The sequence below is a fragment of the Pistacia vera genome, unplaced genomic scaffold (assembly GCF_008641045.1).
Source record: "Pistacia vera cultivar Batoury unplaced genomic scaffold, PisVer_v2 Contig83, whole genome shotgun sequence".
Taxonomy (NCBI): domain Eukaryota; kingdom Viridiplantae; phylum Streptophyta; class Magnoliopsida; order Sapindales; family Anacardiaceae; genus Pistacia; species Pistacia vera.
This window is the reverse complement of record NW_022196701.1, coordinates 49,885-63,908: the sequence shown is the minus strand read 5'-3', so window position 1 is coordinate 63,908 and position 14,024 is coordinate 49,885. Positions and strand designations below refer to the sequence as shown.

The window sequence follows — 14,024 nt, the reverse complement described above, 5'->3', positions numbered from 1 at the left end:
AATTTTAAAGTTTTGTCACTTGGTTTGATCGGTCGGTCAAACTAGTCAACTCAAGACCTGACAACTTTGTGGGTGTCACGCCGAGTTGGTTATTAAAACATTTGTTAATCAAACATGGTCGGGCCGGTCAAACCGATCAATCGAGACTCAACAACTTTGCCCGATTTCATTGGGGTTGGTTATTAAAACATTGGTTTAATCAAACAATGGTCGAACTTGCCGGCCTAGCATACTTTTTTTTTTAAATGCAAGCCTGGGTCTAGAAAAAGCGGTGTGGTTTCACAAAGCCTAGCCAGGCTTGGCTTATCGGGTGGGTTTCGTAGATATGATGAGGGGTTTAGAAATTCTACTGATAGGTGGAACTATAGTAATTATGAGTGTTATTCATGATTTTATAGAGTTAATGACATTAATCTCTATGAGATATGATGTAATAACCAATTCCCTTGAGGTTTCGAAAATAAAATAAATTCTATTATTGTTAAACTTTAGGCGCTAAAATGTATGGCAGAGGGTAATTTGATAATATTTACTAATTAATAACAATGTAAATTATATTGGTTTACTAACAATTCATTAATGGTAAGCGATTTTTTTTTTTTTTTAAATTCCTAAAATCTTAGGGATTTTGTTATAATATTCTTTAGGGAAATTAATGTTATTAACTCAATTTTATATTATGGAAGTACCTACAGTAGTTTCCAGGGGGCTCCCTAAAATTTTTTAAGAGATTTTTGAAATTTATATAGGGGGCTATTTTAATTTTTGTAACCTCTTATAATACACCTGGCCCAGGTTTTTAACAATAATGCTTGAGTTACTGATTAAACTACCGATTTGACATACTGACTTATGTGAATGAGTTAAATTTTGAGATTTGGGTAATTGGGCAGGTGGATTGGTATGTAAAAATCGGTAGCTGATCGGTAAGTGTAGTATTGCCCGTTTTTAAATATCCCAATTAATATCTATTAATATTATCTATCTTACTTACTATGCAGTATTTATCAAAAAGAAGTAAAATGAAAAATAATTTTTCAATAATAATATGTTCAAAACAATTTTTAAAGCGTTATATTAAATATTCTTCTAATAATTTACAAATCTCAAAAGTTTACCGTATTAAACACATATTACCGTAGGACACCAATAACTTCCAAAAACATTTATACATCCCACTTTTTAGTAAATATAAGCATCTGATAAATCCCAATAATCTTTGTGGATCTAATTTTCAATAAATATAATTAACTCATTCAACTCATTTCCATTATTACTTTTTTACAGTTTTACTAAGGGAAAAAATTAAAAGACTATAAAAAAATAAATTAAGAGCTTCTACATTCTTTAGTTAAACTAGTACTTAAATCCAAGCTTATTTTGTGGAAGACCTGACCAAGCACGGAAAGATAATTCTAAATCTTTTTCCTTCTTACCCTTTTTTCCCTCACATTCATCATAAGTTACATAGCAAATCAATAACTATTTGGTACTTGAACCAAAAAAATAATGACAACACTGCCACCATGATCAACTTTGAGAAAAAAGGAAAAAAAATAAATGTAAAACTATATAGCAAAATAGTCCTACGGAATAAAAATTTTCACCAACCAAACAAGTTATCAACATACAACACCAACAAAGATATGCAATGATATGCAATAATATGAATGATGTTGAACAATAAGGATAACACATGTTAGGTAATAATATAAGGAGTTATGAATTTGAGCAATTGAGGTGAGTGAATGATAACGACGCTTTGAGTAATATGCAAGGAATAATAAATAAGTTGAGAGATTAGAAATGTCAAAGATTTATAGTGGTTTGAAGCTCTATCCACAAGCCTCTACATCACTTCTTCAAGGCAACTCCTTAAAGTTCCACCAAAATTAGATTTCGCCAAATACATTAGTTTGACAAGATTTTGCATCTTAGATTTACTAGATTTGCCACAAAGTGTTTGATAAAAGTGTGAGAAAGATTGCCTAAGCTAGGCTTGAACACACAATAAGAACAATACTCTCAAAGGTTTACAAATGAGTACAAAAGAGTGATGATTTTGATTTGGATTTTGAGCTCAAGGGATTATGTGAGAATATTTGATATGACTTTGAATCTCTAATATTCTCTCTATCTTTCTTAGCTGTTTGATGCGAATTTCTGTACTGACTAAATTGTCAGAACATAAACCCACCACCAACCAGGGTACTCGATTGACTCCTAGAGAACCGAGTAAGATACTAAGAGGGTGCGTATTCTAGGAATCAGCATAAGGGACCCGTGTCACATGTGGCGATGTTAAGGTGTGATGTGCCTCCCGATAGAAGAAGGAAAACTAGATGTTTTTAGAGTGGTTCGACCGAAAAAGCGAATAAGGCCTTCGTCCATTGATATATTATTTATTTGTGTGGTGTTGGGTAACAAAGGATGGATTTTTCCGATCGGAAAAATCTTCTGGTTGGCACTGAGGCCTGAGATTAGAAAGAGTCGTGTTTGATGGCTCTTTTATTGTCTGTTAGAGTGCATGCGTGTTTATTTTTTTCTTTCTTTTTCTTTTTCTTCTCTTTTCTTTTTCTTTTCCCTCTTTCCTTTCCTCTATGGCTGCTGTTGTTTTACATGGAGAGAGAGTTTCAAAATGTCATGATGGTGAGTGCATCAGCCACATTGTTTGATGTCGCACAGTGGCTGGAAGCTTACTTGCCTCCATGTGTAGCTAATGATGGATGTCCCTTCTAAGTAGGTGTCTTTACAGATATCCTCTTGTTATGTTGCATAGAGAGCACGTGGAGCTTGCATGGCCGGGTGCCGTTTAATCAAAGTATGTAGTTTTATACATGGTGAGCTGTGTTAGAAATTAATATAGTAAAACGCAGTGAAAAACAAAAATTTACCGATTAAAAACCTTAAAGCCCAACATCCAAATATGAGTTTTACGATGTTTACATTTTATAGAACATCAAGCATCAAAACGCATTCAAGGATTTAGATTCTTACCCATGTTTGAAGGCTCCACCGATTGATTGATGAAAAACACTCACACTTCAAGGATAGAAGTGAACCGACGATATTCACAAAAGGCAAGAATCAACACTCAATAATTTGCTAGTTAATTGTTGAAGTTAAAAGAAGAAAGAGGACTGGAAAAATTCAGAGAGAATATTTGTCTACACTTTAGCTTGAGTGGCTAATGAACAATTTTGGAAATAGGTTAGGCCCCTTTTTATAGGCAAGCCTTAACCCTAAAGCCTCTTGGATATCACTAAAATATCCTCACTATATCTAATTAGATTAGACTTTACTTAGTGCCCAAAAAAGTCGGTTTGGTATTTTATTATTATTGTCATTATCGTATAATAATAATTCCATATTAAAATGCATATATACTGATATATTATTTTAATAATGACTATTTAGTCATTTAATATATATACGGACATATATATATCTGTGTGTGTGTGTGTGTGTGTGTGTGTGTTGTGTGTTGTGTTTGTCTGAATAAATACTTAGTCTTACAAATTAAATCCACTATGTAATTGGATCCAAGCAACAATCTTTCCAGCAAATTTAATATATATTATAATGTTTGTTGTGTGTGTGTGTGTGTTGTGTGTGTGTGTGTGTGTGTGTGTGTTGTTTGTTTGTTTGTCTGAATAAATATTTAGTCTTACAGATTAAATCCACTATGTATTGGATCCAAGCAACAATCTTTCCAGCAATTTAATTGCTCCGTAAGATTTAGGAAATACCCTTTCATCAGTAAATAGAAGAAAAATGCCCTTCACACTCATCTTCTTTAAATTGTCTTTTAAGTGTGTGACGAAGGTTCTCATTCATATCGGTAGTGAGTAAATTGTGATCAACACCTTATGAATCACTCATTACACTGACCAAGATTGGTCACTAGCAAGGATCATGCGGCCACCCAATAGATTCAGATCCAACGTATTCGCTACTTGTCAACAGTGTGGTTATCATGCAATCCAATCCTTTCATCATCTATTATCTTCAAGGTTTGAAGCATAAAATGATGTCAGCTTCAAGTATAAGCTTTCGGTTATCGGATCAAGCTACCAAGCGAGCACCAACTCGTTCACTGTGGCCTCAGATTCAAGGTCATTGTCCTTTATCGATCTCTCACCGAGATAGTTCTCCTCATACCCAGGTGTGATGAATCCTTTGTCGATCCACCATAACCATAGTGTACTCTCAATGTAGCCAATCACTACTATACTGATAACTCTAAATAAGATTACGTTGGCTAGTGTCAAACTACACCGATATTTACACATGTCGCTTTAGTGATCTTAGTCTAGGATCGCATGCACCACCATCTCTTAGAGGATGCATTCCATAGACATTGGGGTTACCATCTAGATGGAATCCTCTGTATGGGCCAATCGGTGGACTCGTGAATAAAGCATCCATGCGTCACACCAAGTTGTCACCCAAACAACCTTGACATGCAAGATCTGTCACTACTATCAGTAGAGTCGTTTAACCGCGTGATAGCTTACAATATTATTTTGCCCTAAGTCAGGATAATACTAGGGCTATGCACATTTTTAGAACGGCCACCATATGTGATAATAGGGATCTCATAATCAAGACTTATCACTACTTGATTCCCTGTCACGGTTCAACCACTTTAAGGACATATGTTAATATATACATATAGAATATGCTTTGCATAGTATAAACGATGCCTTTTATGAATACATGATTCATAGAGTCAATATACAACAATATAATTGGCTCTAGGGCACCTATTCTAACAAGCTGATTTGTCTAAGGGACAAATTTTTCTTGGTGTAGACCATTTTTTTGATCTTGTCAACCTTATGTTCGTGCTTTCATGTGAGTGCTCGTGCTTCGTTACTGACTATCTTCCTTCTTGGCTTGATGCTACTTCACGCTAAGAGGCGTTCTAGGCTCCTTACTTAGTCTGGGCTTCTCTGCTCAGTCTGGGTTAAGGATTTTTCCCGCATAACAATTGTCCCCTAGTTTCCAAGGTCAAGGTGAGCTTGGAAAACTAAGTCTTGTATGGTCAAATCCCATCAATGCTGCTTTGTTGCCTTGTCACTTGTAACCTTTTTGTCTGTCTTCAGCTCCTCAGCTATTCGGTGGATATCAAGCATCATCAGATGCTGCTTTAATGGGATGCGATTGATTTTCCATCTTGTTTCCCGAAGCAACAAAGGCTGTAGGTGTTTCGGGGTATTGAAGCGACATAGTAGCACTTTTTCTCTATATAAATATAAGTACTCTTGTGTTATAGTTTCAACATCTACTATCAAATCACTTGCTCTCAAGTCTTGTGACCAATTTTAGCTTTTCCGGGTCTTCTTTTGTACTTTTTCTTCCTTGATCTAAAGATGTCATCCACGGTGTTTGTGTGGATGAAACAATGGTTCTCTAGATATGAGGTCCTTGAGAGTCATTGCAACCATCAGGAGGCGTCTAGATTGGTATGTTTCACTATGGCCTATGTCATGATGACAGTGCTAGTCCTTCAAACGTACATCATGGGCAAGGAGGTCTTGGGAAAGCTTAGAACTATTACTGGAGTTCTCTCGCATCTCGAGGGATGTAGGCAGTGATGCCGATGGTCGTGGGGGAGTTCTGTCTATCAGTCCATCCTCCTAGAGGAGGAAGTGGATGGCTACTTGTGTAACAGGTGATCGTCTCATTCCTATCGTCGGACCCCAGGAAAGCTAAGGAGGCCAGGGTGGAGGCCCTTACGAATGTTTAGCTGACAACAACGTAAAAGGACGAAGGAATAGATGTACTGGTTGATGAAGTCATTGCTAAGCCATCAGCGATCTTCCGAAATATCTATGAATTACGTTGTTTACCCTCTAGTAGTCTGCCACGGAGGTCAATGGGAGGAAATAGAGGCATGAATTGATCCCTTCTTGCAGAAAGCAGTCCCGAATCAGGCTCAGGTTTGAACTTGCCTTTTCATGATCTTTGCTTGTCTTTTCATTCGTCAAGCTTTTAGGTTTTAATCGAAAAGTTCAGAATAGTAAACAAAAATTTATTTGAAACCCATATCATGGATCATAGATTGATGTAATAATAACCCATTCAAACAAACATATACATAAGATAAAACAAATGTTTAATCAAACCTTCGATTGGAGGCTCATTCGGGGATGTGAAAACGCTACCACTTCAAGAGAGAAGTGCACGCATGGAATCCACACAAAGACAAGAATCCAATACATCAATTTGCTAGTTTGAGTGTGAAGTCAAATGAAAGAAAAAGGGAAGAAAATTCTAAGAAAATTCTCTCCTACACAACTTTTAGCGTGGGAGGCAATGAGCTAATAATAAATAGGGTTAAGGCCCCTTTTTATAGGCAAACCCTAACCTGATGTCCCTTGTGATATTACAAGAATACCCACACTAATATCTATATTTATAAATAAATAATTAGACTTTACTTAGTGCCATAAAAAGCGATTTGGTATTTTATTATTATGTTAAAAACAGCAAAGCCAGGCTAGAAACCTATACAGCCTAGGCCTAGAACAAGAAAACATAGGCCTTTGCCCTTCGACAGCCCCAAGAGATTTGTACAAATTATACAAAAAAAAAAAAAAAAGTGTTTCCTGGGTTAAATGACTTTTCTCATCCAAATAATGGTTTAACAAACTTTCTTATCTACATACTTTTAAAATATCACTTTAAAAGTCAAATTTATATTCTGTTTTCGATTTCGGCATCATTGGTACTCCACATCACCACCATTCTCTTCTCTGATCATCACTCACCAAAACCCCTTAAACCCTAATCTTACCGACCCCGTCAATCGTCGATAATTAAACGATTAGAGTTTACGCAACCGTCCTTCCAAGTGAGATTCCAACCACCAAAATTCAACCTTCTATCACTAAAATACTCAATAAGATATTTTGGTAGTTAAAATTGATCAAAATTTGACTTAGTGAAAGGAGATAATTCAGTTAATTATGAGAAAATGAGAAACAAGGAGATAATTTATTGTAATGATCATAATTGAATCAACATTACCTATTTATACAAAAATTAACCTATATAATAAGAAAACATAATATTGTAATAATATCTAAAATTTCTTCGAATAAGGAAACATAATAATGTTTTACAATTAAAGAAACATATTATCACATTCCAATAACATAATACTGTTTCACAATTAAAGAAGCATATTATGCCAGTTCAAACAAGACAAGCTTTTAGTAAATCTATACAATCCTAACAACACTAAATCTCTATTCATGCCTTTTTTTTTTTTTTTTTTTTTTTTTTTTTTTTTTAACATTACCAACTTCGTTATCCTTCTCTCTTTAAGCCTATGGAATAACGAAACTTTATTTCCAAGCTTTTGAACGTAAGCCCCTTTACTTGTATTATGTACTCATACATTAATTTTTATTCTCTCATAACTAACAAAATTACTCTAAATTTTTAAAAGAATTACTAGTTAACGCTAATTATTTATATAATTCTATTAATTTGTAATGTCATTTATATAGGACAAAATAATGGGTATTTTAAATGTTTAAGAAAATTTTCAATCAGCTGATAATTGACATTTGACAAGTGCTTAAGTGTTTGTAGACAGTTGGAATCTACCGTGGATGCTTGCAAGGATTATTCGGTGAGGAAGAGGCCAATGACAACCTTGTAGACCTACATGTAGAGATATAGAGAAGGATGAACGCGAAGTCCTGAACATTGGTATGGTGTCGGTCGTAAGCACTTTGACACTCAAGTCAGCACGGTTGTGATAAGAAAAGAAAGTGATAAGGTTTAGAGGTGACCATCACCGTAGAGCTTAGGCACGACTATTGGCGTAGAGTGGTCAGAACTCGACTCTACGACTAGGAACGATGACTCTTGAGAGAGCAAAGGACAAGAGAGTGAAAGAGAGGAATTATGTGTGAACGAGTGCCCTTCTGGAAGGATTAACTGTTGTATTCATAGGGAGCTAAGGTGGTTAGAGTCCCTATGAAACTCGGAGTGCTAGTTTCGATGAAACTAGGAGTATAGGTTCCTATTCGGAGTGCTTAAAGTGTTGAAATTTGTATGAGACTCAGAATCCTTGGAATGTTAGAATTCCTATGGGATTCAAAGTCCTACTGAAGAGATGTGACCTTTTGAGTAGCCCGACTCATAGATGAGCCCAATTTGTAGAGCGGCCTAGATCATAGAGTGGACCCTCCAACTGATGGGCTTTGACATGAAACCAATTGGAGTTGGATTGTGACATTGGGCTATTTGCTGTGTACTCTGAGATGGAGTCGTTTGCGATTGGGCCTAACAGGGGTACAATACGGATTTTTGCCCATACAATGTTACTTTTGGATTTTACTCGACCTTATTAGACAAACTTTAGGGATCAAAATGATTCAACTCATAAATTTTGAAAACTCCCTCACTTGTGTAGTGTAATGCATAATATATTTTTCCACTGAGATATTTTGATTGAATTACAAAAATTCTCTTGAAGTTCCTAGAATAACAAAATTCTTCTATTGTTAACTTTTAAGTGTTAAAATAAACGGTAGAAAGACAATTTGATAAATATACATTCACTTCTTAGTGTAAGTTTTAACAGCTCACTAACAATGGGGAACTTTGTTGTTTTTACAAACCTAAGGGAAATGCGGGTCTGTTTGGCACACTTTTCCTATCCCATCCTATTCCACTATCCTATCCTAAAAACTCAAAAATGTATTTGTTTTAATATTCTCAAAATCCAATCATATTCTAATAAACTCAAAATATTTAGATTATTTTAACCCCTTAGGTTTGTTAATTTAACCAAACACCCCCAACAATAAAAGTTTATAAATTAACAAAAACACCCTCTCCCCCCCACCCACATATTGTCAGATTCCGGTCACCGTCGAAAGGTGGCCAGAATCTATAGGAATTGCGTACGACTGGCTGGATTGGGATAATCATGCGTCGATCTGGTATTTTTCAACCAGATCTATAGTGGATCTAGCCAAAAAATGTTAGATCTACAGTCAAAGATTTGGCTATTGACGGCCAAATCTAACCACATTTGGTCGTCAGAAAATGCTAAAGGGTTAAAAATAATTTAAATATTTTTTGAAAATGCCATTTAGAAATGTACAAAAAAAACTTCTCAGAATCCTATTTTATTTTCCAAAAATGCGAAATAGCTAGAATGCTATTCTAAATAACCAACCAAACGGAGCTGCTGTAATTATATGAAACCGCAGAGGGCCTATTAACTCCAATAATACCATTAATATTGTAATTTCACTATTTAAGGGATGTCTTTTGTTGGTAAAAAACAACACGAAGTTTTTCAATATACTCTTAACTATAGGGGGTTTAAAATTTTAAGTCCTCTTCTATTAATTCTCCCCCAATTAACAATTTTTTCAAACGAACAAACTAATCGAAATCGACCCACATAATATTTTCAATCAAATTGTCTGAATAACAAAGAAAGAAGAAAGCTTTCTGCTAAACAGGTCAGTTTCACTTCTGGGTTGGATCATCTTTTCTTACTGGTATTTTATTTTACTTTATTTCATTCTTGTTCTTTGCATGTGTCTTTGTTGTTTTTAGTCTAGTTTTATCTGAATGGGATTTAGAAATTAAGTTTAATTAGTTAGATCTGTTTGGTTGCTGTGAAGATTTTAGGAGTTTTATACCTTAAGTTGTACAGATTTTGAGCTATTTTGTTAAGTTTTGGAGACAATTTAATTTGATTTGTTACATCATCAAACATCAAATTTGAAATTTTTAATTCGTTTTGTTATCATTTTCTACGTGAAAATTAGAATTTTGATCAGAATTGGGTAGATTTTGAAATATTCACATCAATGTTTAGTTCCTGAGAAACCTGTTGGGCGTAAATTTAATTCGTCCATTTTTTACCATTTTGTTTGTGAAATCGGTTTTCTGCTTCTCAAAGATTATAGGTTCTTGTGGGCTATAATTTGTAGTGTCAAACTTGAACTCGCTAAGCGGGGTTGGGAGATTTTCTTGGTAATTCTTGAAAATAAGAAAAATATGCTGCTAGATTTGTTTTCATTTCTTCCAATGATCCATATGTTCCTTAACTTTATCCAGAGAATGAAGCCTTCTTAAAATTGTTATCATTTGTCTTTGTGATCACTAAACAAAGTACAAAAACAAGATCAATTTTTTTATTAGCCGTCGGCAATTCTCAGTCAACAAACGTTGGTTTCTTGTCTATCTTATAGATCTAATACCTTGGCTTTGTCAATTTAGCTGAGTTCATGCCTATTTTAGTTTGATTCCTGTTGTGGATTCACATTTACAAATTTTTTGTTTGTAGGTAAGAGAGCAATTAACTGCGTTTAATGCAAGATCTATATCTATAATGTCACATTTGGACTTTACATGTTGGATTGGTGGGAGTGTTATCTTTTCAGTATCCTCGTTTTTGTTCTTCTCTAAAGGATATAATATGTCTATTTCCCTACCTAATTTTAGCCCAAGCTATACCTAGTGATATATCTTATTAATTTGCATGTTGCTTTAGTTTTTATCATCCAATTTACTCAAAATGAAGGGAAAATAGTTGAGATTTGCCAGCTGTTGTAACCCTTTTTTTCGCTAATTTCACTCTTTCAATATTGTATTTTTGAGTTCCTAAACTTTGACAGATATTTTGGTGATTGTGCTGATGTAATTCATCTTTTGCAATAGTTCACGATATGTGATTGAATTTTCAAAAGGTAATTCTAATAATGTTGTCTTTGCTTATATTTTATTGAAGAGTTGGGCATTTTCTGCACATTGACTTTCCAAAATCTAGTTAATGTGTGAAAGTTGCGAGAATCAAGCTAGTTTTTATTATCTTTGTGATCTGAATAATTCCTTTATATATTTTGTCTAGATTTGGCTAAATCAATGCCATGATTATGATGGAAACATGATGGAAACAAAAATAATGTGTGCTTTTGTGGAAGACTCGAAACTAAGATGCTTCACTTACTTAGAATGCAGCGATCTAGGCATTACATATTTGAACAAGTGAATTAATTTACAATCTCAATTTTTACCAGAACTAGCTAGGAAATTATCCATTGTTTACTAATTTTCGTGCAACTATTCTGTGTAGTTATGATACATTTGGACTGCATTCAAATATGGCCTCCAAAGCCTTTGGCAGCACGACTGAGACAGTGATGGGTTCTCTGTAATGTTCTGTATACACAAGTTATCTTCCATGGTTTATCATACGAACATGCGTCCTGGTTTTTTAAGATTTGAATATGGTTCAAATTTTAGGATGATACTGCATGATTAAAGTATGAAAAATTAGTTTTATAGTTATTCTGTTGCTTTTTTAGAAAGAAAATTTGCACAAGCAATTGAGGAAAGAAAATAATTTATATATTATTTTAATTCATTAAACCGTTATGAGCCTTCTTCAGAATTAAATAGAGCATGATAGGTATAAGAGTGTCCTGTAAGAAATCCCATTTTCTGTTTAGTTTGCCTTAAATATACCTCCGATATGAGCATTAATTGTTCTCTAGGGTATGGGTACTGGGCTGAAGATTTTATCAGCTTGCTGTCTATTTTATCATGGAACTATGTTAACTGTACATGATTTTTGTCCTTCATTCTATCTTTTCTGTGTTGTGCTATGTTCTTATATTTTTTCCCCTCTTTTTTTCCTCTCAGTTTCTTAATTTGATCCTGTGGTTCAAGAAGATAAAGATCTGTGTCGTGCTTGTCATGGTGCGTATGTGTCCGAATTAATTAATTGACTGTACTTGAAGGAGGAAAAGACTGGAAATTGCCGACTGTAATCTGATTTGATCTTGTAGGATTTAAGTTTCATGACCATGTTGAACCTTTGTTCTGCATAGTGACCTATGCATACCCCTTATATAAAGGAATAAAAACATATAAATGTCAACTTTGGAGCTCGGTTTGTGTCTTATTTGGTTTTAAACCCATTTAAAAACTTCGGCAAGGTTTCTAGTCTGTCACTAACGAAATCGTATCATGATGCTACTAATGTTCTTATTGCTGGTGCACTATTTATTTCTTACCTACTCTATAATTGTGGAGGCCAAAATTTTTTCACTATCTCATGCATTCTTTTCATTTTATCTCATGCAGGCACGAAAATTTTGAATATGCTGCAATGGGTGCCATTGATTTGGGTTTAATTAGGAACATTTTTTTATTGTAAAAGCAATTTTGCATGTTTTGTATTGATTGTATACCTAGCCATAAGAATTTTGTTGTAATTTACCTACTTCTCCACCTCTTTTTTTTATTTGTTTAATTTTTTTTTTTATAATACAATTATCATAAGAATTCTGAATTTGTTTTGATTGTTAAAAGCTTTTAGTACAATCACTTGATTAGCTTGTTCTTATACTGTTGATAGTCTTCCCTCTTTAGAAGGTTAACTCTCAAAGCATCCTATGTTGTAAGCTCTATCTTCAATGAAGCTTAAGGAGAATTGGTTGAATTTTTCTGAGTAGCAGGGTGTTCTTTTGAGGGAAAAATGAAAATCAGCTTTTTTGGTTGGTCATAATTATGTATAAGTTTTATTTTTTAAAGTAATTTAGAGAATTTATTTCATGTTTTCATTTTTTTTATTTGGTTAGATTTTAAGTTATGGGTTGTTTAATCCACTGTTTTAAAACCTGACCCGGCCTGATCGGTTTAACCAGTTTAATCGGGACTTGGGAACTTCACCGGACCGGGTTAACAATTTCTCTATTTACCCAAAATCTTAGAATTTGGAATGATAATCGGTGAACAATTGAATGTCGGGATGTTGGGGCTTTTGAAGAGAAAGTGCCGATGAGTGCAATGGAGGCAATGGAGTTGATTTCCGGTGAGTAAATCGATCGGAAATCGAAAAAAATAGGCAGTAACAATAGCCGACTTTTTTCGGTGATTGGCGAGGCTAATTAGGGTAGGGTGAGGTGCGTTTTGGTTGGGAGAAATAGGGGAGTATTTTTTGGGTGATGGGGAAGATTGTTGACACTGGTGTCGGTGAGATTTAGCTTAAAATATCAACGTCGGCATTGGAGAGATCTTGCCAAAATCAAATGGATTTCGGCCAGATCTTAGGTAGATTCTGGGGAATGGGCTCAAGGGATGATTAAGATTGCATTTGGGGTGTCGTCACCGCCAACCAGTCGTTGACTGATTTGTATTTGGGATATGTTTGCTAAATTTCAAACTTGGAGGGACTTAATAAATTTTGAGGGTGTATTTATTGAATTTTAAAGTTTTGTCACTTGGTTTGATCGGTCGGTCAAACTAGTCAACTCAAGACCTGACAACTTTGTTGGGTGTCACGCCGAGTTGGTTATTAAAACATTTGTTTAATCAAACAATGGTCTGGGCCGGTCAAACCGATCAATCGAGACTCAACAACTTTGCCCGATTTCATCTGGGGTTGGTTATTAAAACATTGGTTTAATCAAACAATGGTCGAACTTGCCCGGCCTAGGCACTACTTTTTTTTTTAAATGCAAGCCTGGGTCTAGAAAAAGCGGTGGTTTCACAAAGCCTAGCCAGGCTTGGCTTATCCGGGTGGGTTTCGTAGATATGATGAGGGGTTTTAGAAATTCTACTTGATAGGTGGAACTATAGTAATTTATGAGTGTTATTCATGATTTTATAGAGTTAATGACATTAATCTCTATGAGATATGATGTAATAACAAAATTCCCTTGAGGTTTCGAAAATAACATAAATTCTATTATTGTTAAACTTTAGGCGCTAAAATGTATGGCATGAGGGTAATTTGATAATATTTACTAATTAATAACAATGTAAATTATATTGGTTTACTAACAATTCATTAATGGTAAGCGATTTTTTTTTTTTTTTAAATTCCTAAAATCTTAAGGGATTTTTGTTATTAAATTATTCTTTAGGGAAATTAATGTTATTAACTCAATTTTATATTATGGAAGTACAAAAATGTAGTTTTTAGGGGGCTCCCTAAAATTTTTTAAGAGATTTTTGAAATTTTATATAGGGGG

At 34.4% G+C, this 14,024-nt stretch overlaps 1 long non-coding RNA gene across 1 annotated transcript; it reads left to right on the top strand.

Moving 5' to 3' along the window:
- The first annotated feature begins 9,307 nt into the window (after positions 1-9,307).
- On the top strand, positions 9,308-12,481 carry LOC116118033. Its single transcript, XR_004126082.1, has 6 exons — positions 9,308-9,497; positions 10,331-10,426; positions 10,662-10,733; positions 11,120-11,197; positions 11,689-11,745; positions 12,133-12,481. It is a non-coding gene; the product is annotated as an uncharacterized LOC116118033 (long non-coding RNA).
- The last annotated feature ends 1,543 nt before the right edge of the window (positions 12,482-14,024 follow it).